We start from the raw sequence: 13,951 nt of genomic DNA, 5'->3' as shown, positions 1-13,951 counted from the left end.
AGAGGAAATAATAGTGATGATGGTAATTATTAATTAATAATTAATAATAATTAATTTATATAATAAGTTTTCAATGAACATTTCTTTGAAATTTTTAAAAAATGTTTTAAACTCATAAGTTGAGGAAGTCATGCCAAATCAGAAATGACATATATAACCAAATGAGATCCCAGGCTGGGAGAGACCTTTAATGGTTTCTAGTCTACCCTCATAATCATGGGAGATGACAACTTGGTTAGAACTCACAGTGTGAGGGTGAGGCAAGTATTTCCCAATATGTATAGCATATACACACGTGTGTGTGTATATATATGTGTGTGTTTACCATGTGTGTATATTTATATATGGTAAGCACTTTTTTGAGATAACAAGTCAGAACCCAAACTGTCTCCCAAACTGTATTATTAGGAGGTAACATTGCCTACTCAGGACAACCGGTTTCCTTGGTAATGGTTCTGTTTTCCAGAATGTTTTCACACACATTAAACTGAATTGTACACTCATGTAGGTACACTCCTAGGTTCTCATCATATCTCCTATACATAGAAATATATGCCTAGACAAGTAGTCTGCAGATATCACAATTATCATGACCCTCACCCCACCTCACTTTCTTGCTCAAACATCCAAAGTTGTATTGATTGTTCTTTAGGTTAAATATGCCAACCCCTCATACCTGTTTCTTTGTCCTGGAATGGATTCCCATTCTGAGATGCTCAGTGAGCTTCTAAGTAGTCTTCAAGGTTCCATTCCATTGCAACCTTCTGTAGTCCCAGATTGAGCACCTCCTCCTCTGAGTTCCCACCACACTCTGTTCATGCTGTGAACTTACTGTCACCTTCCCTGGACTATGAGCCCCTGAGGGAGAGCACATTTACTTTTGTGCTCCTAAACTCCTTACAGCACCTGACACACGGTAATTGCTCAAACAGCATAAGAGACAATATTGGCCTTACTTCATGTGGATACCTTTCTATAATGATTTTAGAGAGTCGGCAGTTATGACAAATGTTTTTGGGTACAAAATGTCTAGTGAAGCCTGATTACCTGAGGGCTAAAACAGGCAACAAAAAGCCTATGGCTTCTCTTTGACCCAAAGTAGCATCATCTAGGGAAGAAGCCTACCAAAGCCTTCCTTCCAGTTCTTCATTTAGTGAACGTGAATGTATCCACTAATACCCTCATATAAGCTAAGTACTTGTCTGTTAGGCAGAGTTGATTCCTACCACCTTGAGTGGTTGCAGGAAGTCTGGCCTAGGTCTGAAGGAACAAGAGTCCGGCAGAGTTCTAAAGCTGAAGCAGATGCAAAGATGTGGTTTATTTTTTCCTGAGTCCACAAAGAGGATCTTCTGGAGAGCACTGACAGAGGGAGACAGGTACCAGTGAGCATGTCCTATTTTAGGAAATACTGCATTTCCTGAGACTTTTTCAGTGATGGATGGCTGAGGGTATTAGAGGGTTTGCCTTTGTAAAAAAAAAAAAAAAATTACATGGGCCTCTCTGAAATAGTCATCCTGTGTTACAGTTTTACTGGAACCACAAAGGAAATATCTACTTATACTCGTAGGTCTTGAGGTGTTTGATGGGCCTTTCATTTGTGTTCAACCTAAAATCCCCAGATTCTCTCAATCATTTCTCATAAGTTCATGAGCAGCATGCTCTGTTTTCTGTCTGCCTGTGGTTTGCCTTGTCTTTGTTCTGCCGTTCTCCACCTGAACACAGTGCTCCACCTGGAGACTAATTTGCAGCTAGGATGATTGGCAGCTCTCCTGGGATACAGCTTTCCTTACCATGTCTCCTAAGAGTGCATCAGTCTTAAAAGATAATATTAACAATGTGCCATTTTGGGGGATACTCTCTCAAGGTACTGTGCCAAAGTGCCTTGTATATGTGCTGTCATTTCATGTTCACAGCAAGGCTCAGGTGACATCATTATTCTATTCCCTTGATTTCAGGACTCTGTAAATGGCAAGATAACATCATAAATTAAAGTGTAGCGTTTTAGGGGAAACAATAAGGTAGGGAAAACCCCATCACATTAAATGTAGATGTAAAATGAATAGTCATGTTATTTTCAGGAAAGTTAAAATGTGTGTGTGTTGGGGAAAGATGGATAGAGAGCACATCTTACAATCAAAGAAATATCGTATCTCCATTTTACAGATGAGGAAACTGAGACTAAGGAAATTTGAGTAATTTGACACAATTTTACAGTGTCTAGAAGGTGAGCTGCATTCAGATCAAGCCTGACTGTAATGTGTGCTTCTATCATTCCCCATGCCTTCTTGAGTATCCCTATCACGAGTTGGGGATGTCGCTCAGTGGAAGAACACTGGCCTTGCTTGTGCAAGATCCCGGGTTTAATCCCCAGCACCAGAAATCAGTCAGTTGATCAATTACAGTCAAGTATCTCTGTCATGAAGTTGGCTTGTACAAAATTCCGAGGGCTTTCTCAAGAAAACAGTGCTAGTGTAGGCAAACACCAACCTGTATTTGTGTGTGTATTTAAATTTGAATGGTAATGTGTATATTCAGTTTAGTTTTTTCTTTCTTTGCAGTGAAAAACTTGGTATATCTTTCTTTTTGCATATTTTAAAAGATGATTACCAGGTCAAAAACTACAAATATTTTTATGGCTTTACAAACATACTATTACATTATACCTGAGAATGGGTTATCCATTAACAGTGCCATTAGCAATGTGTTGAGTTTAGCACAACAGTTATTAGTTTTTAACACAATCCATTTCTGGTCTTATTTGGACTGGGGACTTGGTTCTGTTGTGGAAACTCATTCTGAGATCCCTCGGGCTGTGGGTTATCTGCTTGGGATTCCTTCACTAGTTAATGTGTGTCTCCTGGTTGCAGTGGCCTCTGGACTTGGCTTTGAATCATATTCCTCGAGGCTACTTTGCCCTAAACTTTGCTCTGCTTCCCACTCACCTTTTGACTTTTCAGCTTGCTCACCTCCTTCATTTTCCTCTATTGTAAAACCCCAGGTTATTTGATGTACTTTATAGGAAATCTCTCGAGTCCAGAGGATGATTCCTGGCAGTAAAAGAGAATTGAAAGCAAATCTTTTTGTAAATCAGTGGTGGTTGAAGAAAGGCCATCTTGCAAATTTCCTAGGAATCATTTCAATGATCAGTTAGTCAGAAATTCATTCTAATTGTTCTACTTTTTCCCTACATGAAGCAAGGAAAGGGATAGTAGAAGTGTTAAGAATGAATAATGGAAGACTTTGAGGAAAAGAACCCACTTAGATTTCAAATAACATAAAGGATAAAACTGAAGAAGGAAAATAATTTCCACTTAGATGCTGTGCTATTCTCTAAGGTCCATAGAGTAAAGATTTATAGCTAAGAAATAATAATTTAACTCATTTTTTTTAATTTTTAAGATGGGAATAAAGAAAAAAGTTAAATACACATCTTACCTTCTGCTAAGATCTCTTTATTTATATGTATAAATTTCATGGGTGGAGTTTAAATAGGTAAGAATTTCATAGCTCTGTTTAAACAGGTAAGAAATATTGAGCAATAGATGATTCCTTAGATTCTGATTTATGGCCCAACATGACTCAGATCTCTGGTGAGAGGAAACCACTGTCCCCATCACTGAAGATAAAAATGTAGTCTACTTTTTGTCTGAATGTGGCATGCTACTTAGAAATAAAATCATAAACCTTATTGAGAAAACTCAAGTTTAAGCCAGGTATGGTGGTTCACACCTGTAATCCCAGTGACTCTGGAGGCTGAGGCAGGAGGATCACAAGTTCAAGCCCACCATGTGCCACTTAGCAAGACCCTATCTCAAAATAAAAAAATAAAAAGGCCTGGGAATATAACTCAGTGGTAAAGCGGCCCTGGGATCAATCCCCAGTACTGCAAAAAAAAAGAGAAACAAACAAACAGAACCCTCAATTTTAAATCCAATGTAAACACAAGTTTACCTTTAGTGTTGTATACATGCTCAAAAAAGTGTGTTACTATTCAAAAGGACGAAGTGATCTTGATGAGAAGGAACTCCTGGATCGTGAAGGACAGTGGCCATATCATACAGATGTTTTAGCAGTCCATGGGACTCTACTCAGCTTGATGAGTAATTCAGTATTTGCCAAAAACTCAATCTATTTTCATTAGCTTCATGATACTTGCTTCTAAAGACACATGTTTGGAAATTTTAGAAGCCGGTGGAGCTGTGGATTCACTCACTGTGGATTCCGCTCCTGCTGCTGTATCTGTTCCCTGGGATCTTGTGTACATGCTGGTTTTGTTCTCACTGAGTATAAAGCTTCTGTCACGTTTTTCTCCTCAAGACCTTCTCTCCTCTTGTCATAAAGGTATCATTTTGGAGCTAGTTAAATCAGTGTCTCTCAAACTGAATTGCCTGGATATTTTGCACAGGAATCGCCTGGATATTTTGTGCAAATGCCGACCCATTTCCGGAGAGCTGCCAAGATTATGCATTTCCTCCAACCCCCTGCCTTGCTGCTAGTCCATGGACTAGGGGATCTCTAGTTCTCACTGTGGTGCTCCCAGGGAGACATTGGTGGAAAAGGTGACTTATAAAACAAACATCCAGTAGAGGAGCCGTGGATGTTCACTGATCACTGTGATTCCTTTGACCAGTGCCCAGTTAAGTTCAGACAGGCAGCAGTGCACACTGATTAAAAACTTGGACTCTGTGGCTCTCTTTTTGCCACCCAGCAGCTGTATCACATGGGCTGATAACTAATCTCTATAAACCTCAGTTTCTGAATTCAAGACATACAAATAATATGAAAACCTATTTATAGGGTTATCATGATGGTTAAATAATATAATGCACATAAAATATTTAGTAAGTGCTTGTGAAATACTAGCTTCAGTAGTAATAATTCAGGAAGCATTTATCGAACACCTACTTCATGCTGGGCATAGTAAGGTAGGTGTATAAAGATTAAAAGACAACCTTTTAGTTTCAGTGGAGATTTAATTGGATGATTTGAAAGTCCCTAGTGTTGAGATTAAATCTAAAATAATTCTATATGCTTTTTGGATATTTCTTATGTTGGGTAGACATATTAAAATAAAGCTGGGGGTGCTGGGGTTGTGGCTCTGTGGTTAAGCACTCACCCAGAGGCCCTGGGTTCGATCCTTAGCACCACATAAAAATAAATTAATTAATTAACGATATTATATCCAACTACAACTAAAATATAAATATTAAAAAAATAAAGCTGGGTTCAGATCAGCAGAAATTAAATAAAATTTATGCACTAAGACAGTGAACTCAGCATATTCTAACTTTTTTTTGGGTACTGGAGATCAAACTATTAAGCCATGTCCCCAGCCGTATTTTGCATTTTTATTTAAAGGCAGGGTCTCACTGAGTTGCTTAGTGCCTCACTTTTGCTGAGGATGGCTTTGAACTCCTGATCCTCCTGCCTCAGCCTCCCTAGCCGCTACAATTACAGGCATGTGCCATCACATCTGGCGTAACTTTTAAAACCAAACGTTTCTTATGATTGGTTCTTTGAGTGAATTATCTCTGAGAGTGGAAATTGAAGGGCAGGTTTTATTTTTATTTCTTTATTAGTTGAACTGTTTTGTTTGAGCAACTGGAACTGAAGGACATGGAAGGACAGGCATGATCAATTTCTATTTTGGTGGATCAAATTTTGAGCACACACTTGCTTTCCATAATTGGCATCGGCCTTTTAAAGTGATTTCAAAGTGACTCTGTCTTTGAATGAACTGACTTGTTTTTCCAATAGAGACCAAAAAATGAGCACCCTGCCTCTTCTCTATCAATCACACAGCACAAACATGTGTGCCTTTCAAGAGCTGGGTGTTTCTGCTTTTTATCCATCTTTTGTCCCTTTGTTTGGAATCCCATCTCGCAAAGGAAATGATCACTGACCCAGAATTTATTTTTTCTTTATCTAAATATTTTTCCAAGTTATTGAGAGCCATGTGCTTTTTCTGAACTTACAATGGTTCTCTTTGTGATGCATACTTTTGTAATTTTTTTTAAAAGATATTAGTTTGGAGAAAACTCTGTGAGTGTGACTTTTGTGTTTGTGAGAACATAATTATCTCACTGAGCAGAATCTTCAAATAGTGGAAATGGTGGAACTAAAGCAATATTCACTGCAGGCATTCACAGTTGCTTGCATTAGGTGTTTCAACAATGGCTTTTCTCCTTACCTTTTGGGTTATAAATATTAGTTTCTCTGTTTTTGTTACAAGAAACGTCAGAATGATTTTTACTGCCTTTTTTCTTTTGTAGAATCAAGGAAAATTACCTGCTTTTCCTTTAAATATCAGTGTGTGTTTGTTGATGGTTACAACACTGCTTATTGTTTAAAAATAAAGATTTGTTGGGATATGTTACAGACCATAAAGTTAATACAATTAAAGTGTACAATGCAGTGGGTTTTAGAATATTGACAGAGTGGTCTTTGAAGATTTTTGCTATCGCATATTTTTTATTTCATCTATTATATATGCCCAAACCCCTCCATATTTCCATTTCCTCAATGATTTTTTTTTACTTTATAGATTTGGGAAAATATATGTATCATAACAATGAATTTCATAAAATCATTATGTAGCTCAATGGTAGAGTACTTGCTTGGAATGCATGGGGCCCTGGGTTTAATCCCCAGCACAAAAACAAAAACAAAAATCCCCCTAACAATCATAAATCACTTACTAATCATTTCCTGATTACATTGTGGCTTTTTAATTTGAATTAGTACTATTTTAATGATGAAACAATAACCTATCAACTCAGCCCATGTGACATTAAGCCTGACATGTTCTATATTACTCTTGCAATCCTTTCTTACCCCTAAACCTCACATCCACACAATCCATTTTGGTTTTTTTACCTTAAACATTATGCTGTCTTTCAAATATGACAGTGAAGCCTGATGGTTCATTTTACTCAACTGAAATTCACCCAGAGATCATTGTGTCCTGTGGTACCTTTATAAGGAGAAAAGATCTGGTTTTCTTTATGGCACAGAATCATTTTATGAACGACCAATATTGTTTATCTGGACAATAAAAAACTAACCAAGTGTAAGTGATATTGCTTGTCCTACAAAATCCTATTTTGGGCAGCCTAAATTTACTTCATTGAAAATTTTTTTGGCTCTGGATCTATAGCATAAGACCACCCTCCGGGGAGGGGTGTTGAGGATAAAGTCTAAGTGCTGGCCTCCTGCCCTATACCCAGCCATAAGGCCCTCCCCACCCCCCCTTTTTTTACTTCCTCAAACCTGCCATGGCTATGTGATAAAATATTAGTGGTCACATGGATGAGATATTTAGAATTTGGCAGGACCTAGTAATTATCCTTGAGAGTTAAGGGAAGAGTTGCTAGGAGGAGTTCCAGGATTCTGGGTTATACAGCTGGATAGATAATGTTTCCAATTTATTCAGGAAGGAAATATAGGAAGGATATGTTTTGCAGTTAGAAGATGATGAAATCTGTTTTGAGCATTTAAATTGAGGTTATTTATGGGATCATCCAATGGGAAACTTCACAGGCATTTGGATATATAGGTCTGAAGCCCAGAATGAAAAACCTAGTTGGAAACAATTATTGAGAGCCCAGTGGACACTAGTGGTTGGCAACAGAGATGGCCTCTGTCTCCAGGAAGTTCCTGGTCTTAGGGCTACAGAGTCCAAGTGGAAAAAGATGTGCTCAGTGGTGGGGTCACTTGGAACCATAGAAGTATCATGGAAAGAAAACACTGGCACATATTTTAACCATTAGAATAGAAGAGATCACCCTGAGAAGTATATGGAGTAGAAAGAATGATCCTAGGATCCTGGGGATCCTAAAAAATATTAGCATGTAAATGTTGAGTACAAGAGGAGCAGCATCACGAGAGACTCCATCTCATATGTCAGAGAGGGAATAGAAAAACCAGCAGAGTGTGGAAACATGGAAGCCAATGGAAGAGACTTATGAAATGCTTTTATTAATGCATTGTAGTTAGACATAATAGCTGGGTTCATTTTGACAATATCATACGTGCATGGAATTTAATTTACTCCATTTTTTCATGTATTCGTTGACCATTTGTATTTCTTATTTTGAGAAATGTCTGTTTAGTTATTTTTCTCACTTATTGATTGGGTTATTTATTTATTTTAAATATTTTTAAATTTCTTTTGTTATAGATGGACACAATACCTTTATTTATTTATGTGGTGCTGAGGATCAAACCCAGTGCCCCATGCATATGAGGCAAGCACTCTACCACTGAGCCACAACCCCAGTCCCAGGGTTATTTATTTTTTGGTATTAAACTTCTAAAAGTTTATTCTGGTCATTAATCCCCTGTCAGAGGAGTATCTGGCAAAGATTTTCTCCTATTCGTGTAATAGAAAGTGAGATAAGAATGGGGAGGGGACCTACAGATTTTATTATATGCAGGTGGTTATTAACCTTGCATGGTTAATAACCATGGTGGAATGGAGGCCATTTGAAGTGGGTTGAAGAATGATGGAATAGTCATGAAGTGTAAGGATCAAGTAGATGACTTTCTTCAGAAATTGGCCTTGAGACGGGGTGAGAGAGAGATCTGGAAAGGCCCATCGATACCAGTTTGTGTAAATAAGTTCTTTTGCTCCAGCCATGTTTAGAAGACAAGCAGGGACATAAAGCAGATAGTCCGATTGGGCCAGGATTGGATTTTTCTAGGTGACTATGTTGGAAGGACAGTGGGACATGAGAGTAGAGGTTTGGGGCAAAAGGAGTTAGAGTGATGGGCTGCACACTTGAGAGTGTGGCAAGAACAGGAGTGTGAGGCCTAGAGGGGGCTGATGGAGAGCCAGCAGCTCCTAGTGCTGGGTGTCAAGTGTGTTCCTCGAGAAAAGTTGCGTGCACAGTTATTCCACCAGACAGGATTGGGATTTCCTGGTTTTAACAATGAGTATGTACGTATACATATGCATGTTTATGTACATACATATACATACACATCTCAATGGCAGATCTGGCCATTTTCTCGTAAGCTATTTGTTGGAGATGTCTTGCAGGCTTGGGGGAACTGTGCAATACCACTAATATTTGTGTTTGTCCATCACATCAGAAAAAAATGGAGGTAATAACTCCATTGTTCTGACATTATTATGTCCTTTCTTAGCTTTACTTGTTTTGTTCAAATTAGCCAGAATCTGTCTTATGCTCATTTAAATACATAGTTTGGTTAGGCATAAGCAAGAAGACTCGTTTTCAGATGTCAGGTTTTGTTGAGGGGAACTTACAGGGAAGTGCATTCATCTGAATATGGAGGCAGCAGCTTATAGAGAATGGAGAAAGCAGAGAACTTGAAGTTCAGGGGTCCTCATTTGAGTCTCAGACCTGCTTCGCTACATAGTATCACCTTCATCATTTTAAATCATTGCTTCTTCACATGAAAAGAATTAAAAATAATACTGTTTGTCCTGTAGAATTATTAGGGAAATTGGGATATGTATGTGAAAAAAAAAACTTAGTAATTATGCACATAGTCTGTGTTCTGAACATACTGTGAGCTATTCTGAATCTTACTCCTATCCATCCATTCCTTGTTCTGTTCAACACAGTAACTGAGAGCCAGCAGACACTAGTGACTTGGGACCTAGAGCCAGCCTCTCCCTTCAGGGAACTCAGAATTTTTAACAGGATACAGAACCAAGTAGAAAGGAATGGACTCAATAGATTCACTTGGATGCCACAGAAGTGTTAAGGAAAGACATCTAGACAAGTCTGGGAGGTCAAGAGAGGCTTCCTAGAGGAGTTGGCACCTGAGATGGGTCCAAATGGATGATAGGAATCAGTCAAGCAAAGAAGAAGTTTGGAGGAAGGTGAAGACTACAGGAAGGTGAGGGTTGGAGAGTATGGAGCATGTGTGGCTGGATCCAGTTGAGCATGGGAACATAATACTTTCAGAAGCTGAACCATGAAGTCACAGTGAGAGAGAAGTGATAGCTGGAGGGGAACGTCCATGTAATTGAAGTCCTTGAGAATGTTTTAAATGATTATGGTGGAAAAGCCACAGAGGAGAAGTCGATGAGGGTGTTGGTTGACGGAGCAATGAGAGGAGGGTTGGCAACAAGCACAGGTGGGCAGGACTGGTGGGAGGGGAGCCTCTTCCAGGGGTTTGGTGAGGAAAGAGGCCAATACACAGGAGGAATGTTGATATTGAGAGTTTCTCCCCCAAAGCTCTTCTTCTTTTTCACAATGAAGTAAGATGCATGAAGCCCTTTGTAGCCCCATTGACTAGTATTGTTGCTCAGTACTTACTGAGTGCTCAACAAATACCTATTAGTGAATTACTGTCATTGTGAGGGGCTGTTTGAGTGGTCCCATGAAGCAGCCTGGCTGGAAAGCAAGATGGCGCATCAGTCGCCCTCTACACATACTTCCTCCAGTTCTTTGAAGTTTGGCAGCCTGTATTTCAGTCTGCCTATCTTGTTCATATTGGTGCAACCCATGTCCTTCTAACCCTCATGGACGCTGCAGGAGTTGGGTGCCCTGAGAATAGCTCTGACCCAGGTGCCATGCATGGGAGTTGAGTTTTTGAGCAAGGACTGAACTAATTCTTTCCCAGTGAGCAGCCTGTTCACACCCACTGAGCACAGTCTGGCAGCAGCTCAGATAAAAGCAGTTTATCCTGCCTGTCTGGTTGTCCTTCTTACACATTGTGGTCGTGATTCAAAGCTGCATTATATGAAAGGAATCCACCCTGAAACAGACATGTGTGGGCTAGCAGGCTGCAAGGAGTCCTGTGATCTATCTAGTCTTATTTGCATTCTCTGGGTGATTCTGAGCCTGTCTTCTCAGCGAAGTGAAGGGAGCTGGGCCAGGTGAGTGCCCAGTGCATCATATATGCTAGGAGTTACTGACCAAGTGTCACATCATTGGTTTCCTCAGTCTAGAGATGGTCTCAGTTCTCACCAACGCATGCTCCACAGCCCACTGAGAGGGTGATTCACCCTCTTCACTTAATTCATTTCTACTTAACAAACACTAAGGACATAAAGGCAGATCAGACTTGATTTCTTTCAGAGATGGCAAGGACCTTAAAGGCTCTGGAGTGTAGGGTGAGAAGAATTAGAAGATATATCCAGGCTCAGAGAAGAAAATGGGCCACGGTCACTCAGTGATGTCTGCCGTGGGGATGTAACTGGGGAGTCTGTACACAAATTCAACTTATTGTCACTCCATATTCCCCAGAAACTCACAACTCAGTAAGAGTGACAGAGCCATGAACAGGTAACTTTAGTTTGGCAAAATATGTTGGATTTGTGTGATGGAGACTGAAGCACTGGCAGATGTGCTGAGTTTTTCCCCCACGGTTTATTTGGCATTGAGCAAACATATTTGCTATTACCAGGTTTATTTCTGTTTTGTTTGACTAGACTATCAGTGCTTAATGATTGACATTTCTTTTACACTAATGATACTAATAGTTAACAGTTATATTTATAATATTGACTATGTGTTGAGATCTTACTTTATGTCAGGTACTGGGTTAAGTACTTTTTATGCAATATTCCACCATCCTCTGAGGTAGGATTATCCTCAGATGAAAGAACTGGGACTCAGGTTAAGTAACATACATAAAATAAAAGGCTACTGGCTTAAAGGTTAGTAAGTGGCAGAATCAGGATTAAGAGTCTGTACTCTTAACTCAGGTGAGCATGCCGAGTCTGTACATTGGTTGCAGGTAAGGCAAAGGAATCAGTAAAGATGGATTGGAGGGACAGGGATTTTGTGATAGGGTAAACTCAGTAGATTCAAAGTTCTCATCTAATTTTTAATTGACTAGTCTTGTTTTAATTCAGCAAAGAGTGCTTTACTATGTACATCTTTGGGGATGATCAGCTTCCTCTTCCAGTGAGTTTACAGAAGAGATGAAGCATGCCCCATACCTCCAGCTGAGACAGATATGCCACCAAAGACTTACAAACCATGTGAAGCTTAGTCATGGGAGAAGATGCCTCCAATTTGAGAGCATGGGTGGGGAAGAACCAGAAAAGTTTTAGCAAGAGAGAGTTTGGAAGGCACCATCAGGCAGAAGTGGAGAAGGAGGGTGACTGGAGAAGAGTACCTGAGTGGGGAAGGACTCATGGACAGCATAATGACTCACGACCAGTCATACACTTGTGTAATCACTATTCAGATAAAACAGAACTGTATCAGCCGCCCCAGGAGCCCATCCCACATTTTCTACCTCAGCCCTAGCCCTAGCCCTCCTGATTCCCAAATAATCACTGTCCTTGCTTTTCTTTATGGTTTTATTACCTGAATGAGCATCCCTAGACACTAGAGTGTAATCTTGCCTGTTGTGTTATTCTGTCATTCAGCCTGCATTTTAAGTCACTTTTAATATGCAGAGTCTCTTGTATCTTTTTTTTTTCCTTTATCAATTTGTGTTGACCCCTGCAATTGCCCACAATCTGGGTTTTACTGATTGCATCCACAGGGTGTGGTTCAATGTGTCTTTATGTCCTCTATATTTCCTGCAAATTGGCAGCTGGATCTAGAGGCCTGATAGACCTGGGCTCCCTCCCCAGCAACAGCCTGACCTGACAGTAGAGAAAACAGAACATCAGTAGGAGGTTGAGCTGTGAAGGCACATTGATTGAGGTTGGATCAGAAAGTCCCTTAAAATGTGTTAATAAGCTTGAGCAATGATCTATCTGTGTGTGGGGGAGTTGTGTGTGCATGCGTGTGAGTGGCAGGAGAGACAGGACCTGAGGGGCCAATTTTGTAGAATTTTGAACCAAGCAACCAAATCTTCTCAGGTCCTCTTGGCAGCCCCATGTCTATGTAGGAGTGACTCTCTTGGTCATACCTTTAAAGGGGCGAACTTATAAATGTGAAATCTTTTGAAATATGCAGATGGTTGCTGTTCATTTTCTATAGCATTATAGTATAAAGCTGCTAAGAATTTCTTATTATGAATGTGTTGTAAACTCACCTATGTAATGATAAGTTCATAGTAGAAATACTCTTGTGAACAGCATTATAAATCTTTAAGTCTAGGGAGAAATATATTGGTTTTAAATAAGAATATATAAAACAACAAATCTAAGAAAGTTGTTGAAAGAAAGGGCAATTTACACTTATTTTGCTTAAGGAAATCCAAAATTTCTCATTGTTTCTCTAAATGATTTATTGAAAATTGCAACCACCAGTAGAATTTAAATAAGGCAGTGGTTCTTTTAATATTATTCTTTAGAGTCTTGAGAAGATTCTTGGCATCTTATTATTATTTTTATTATTATTTGTTTTTTAAAAGAAAGAAGCCAGTTCACAGTAATAGCAACTAATACATAGCACTTACACTTTGGACCCAGAATTACTTTTGGCATTTTGTAGAAGTTAACTAACTTAATCTTCACAACAACACAAGAAGGCATGTAGTATAATACTCCTAATTTTATATACAGGGAAACTGAGGCACAGAGAAGCTAATTTGCTAAGGCTTACACCACTGTGAGGGTGGAATGGATAATCAAACCTAGGAGATTCTTCCCTTCACCGCAGTGGGCTTCAAACAGAATCCAGGTGCTTCAGCCTCCCACATGGTACAGCTTCCGTTTTGAGGATTGTTTCCCCCTTAACGTAATGTCATTATCACTAACAGTGGATACCCTAACTTCATAGACAAGAACCCTGGAGCATCAAAGCCAAGTTTGCTCTCAATCTCTGTACAGGCCCATTTAACTTCATCTTTTTACTGGGTGTTGAACTGATCCCCAAGCCTGGCCAACATTTGTGTTATGTCAACCCCTGGTTGAAAGGAGAACTAAGTTGGCATTTGCAGATATAAATATGCAAAGGTGGGTATGAACAGTAGGGGGACAAAACATTTCAAAGTATCTATCATATTTCCAAGTTAGGGGGTTATCGATATCATCTGAATTTAGAAAGAGCGATGAGTTTTATTTGTTTGC

At 39.4% G+C, this 13,951-nt stretch overlaps 1 protein-coding gene across 7 annotated transcripts in view; it reads left to right on the top strand.

Annotated features, from left to right (window-relative positions):
- The window catches only part of PLD1 (phospholipase D1), a 219,333-nt gene that overhangs the window by 63,825 nt on the left and 141,557 nt on the right, over nt 1-13,951 (top strand). The gene's annotated exons all lie outside the window — the stretch shown is intronic.

This window comes from Spermophilus citellus, assembly GCF_964194105.1.
Source record: "Spermophilus citellus genome assembly, chromosome: 7".
NCBI classification, from domain to species: domain Eukaryota; kingdom Metazoa; phylum Chordata; class Mammalia; order Rodentia; family Sciuridae; genus Spermophilus; species Spermophilus citellus.
Note: the sequence above shows the minus strand (reverse complement) of the source record. Positions and strands in the feature narration are given on the sequence as shown.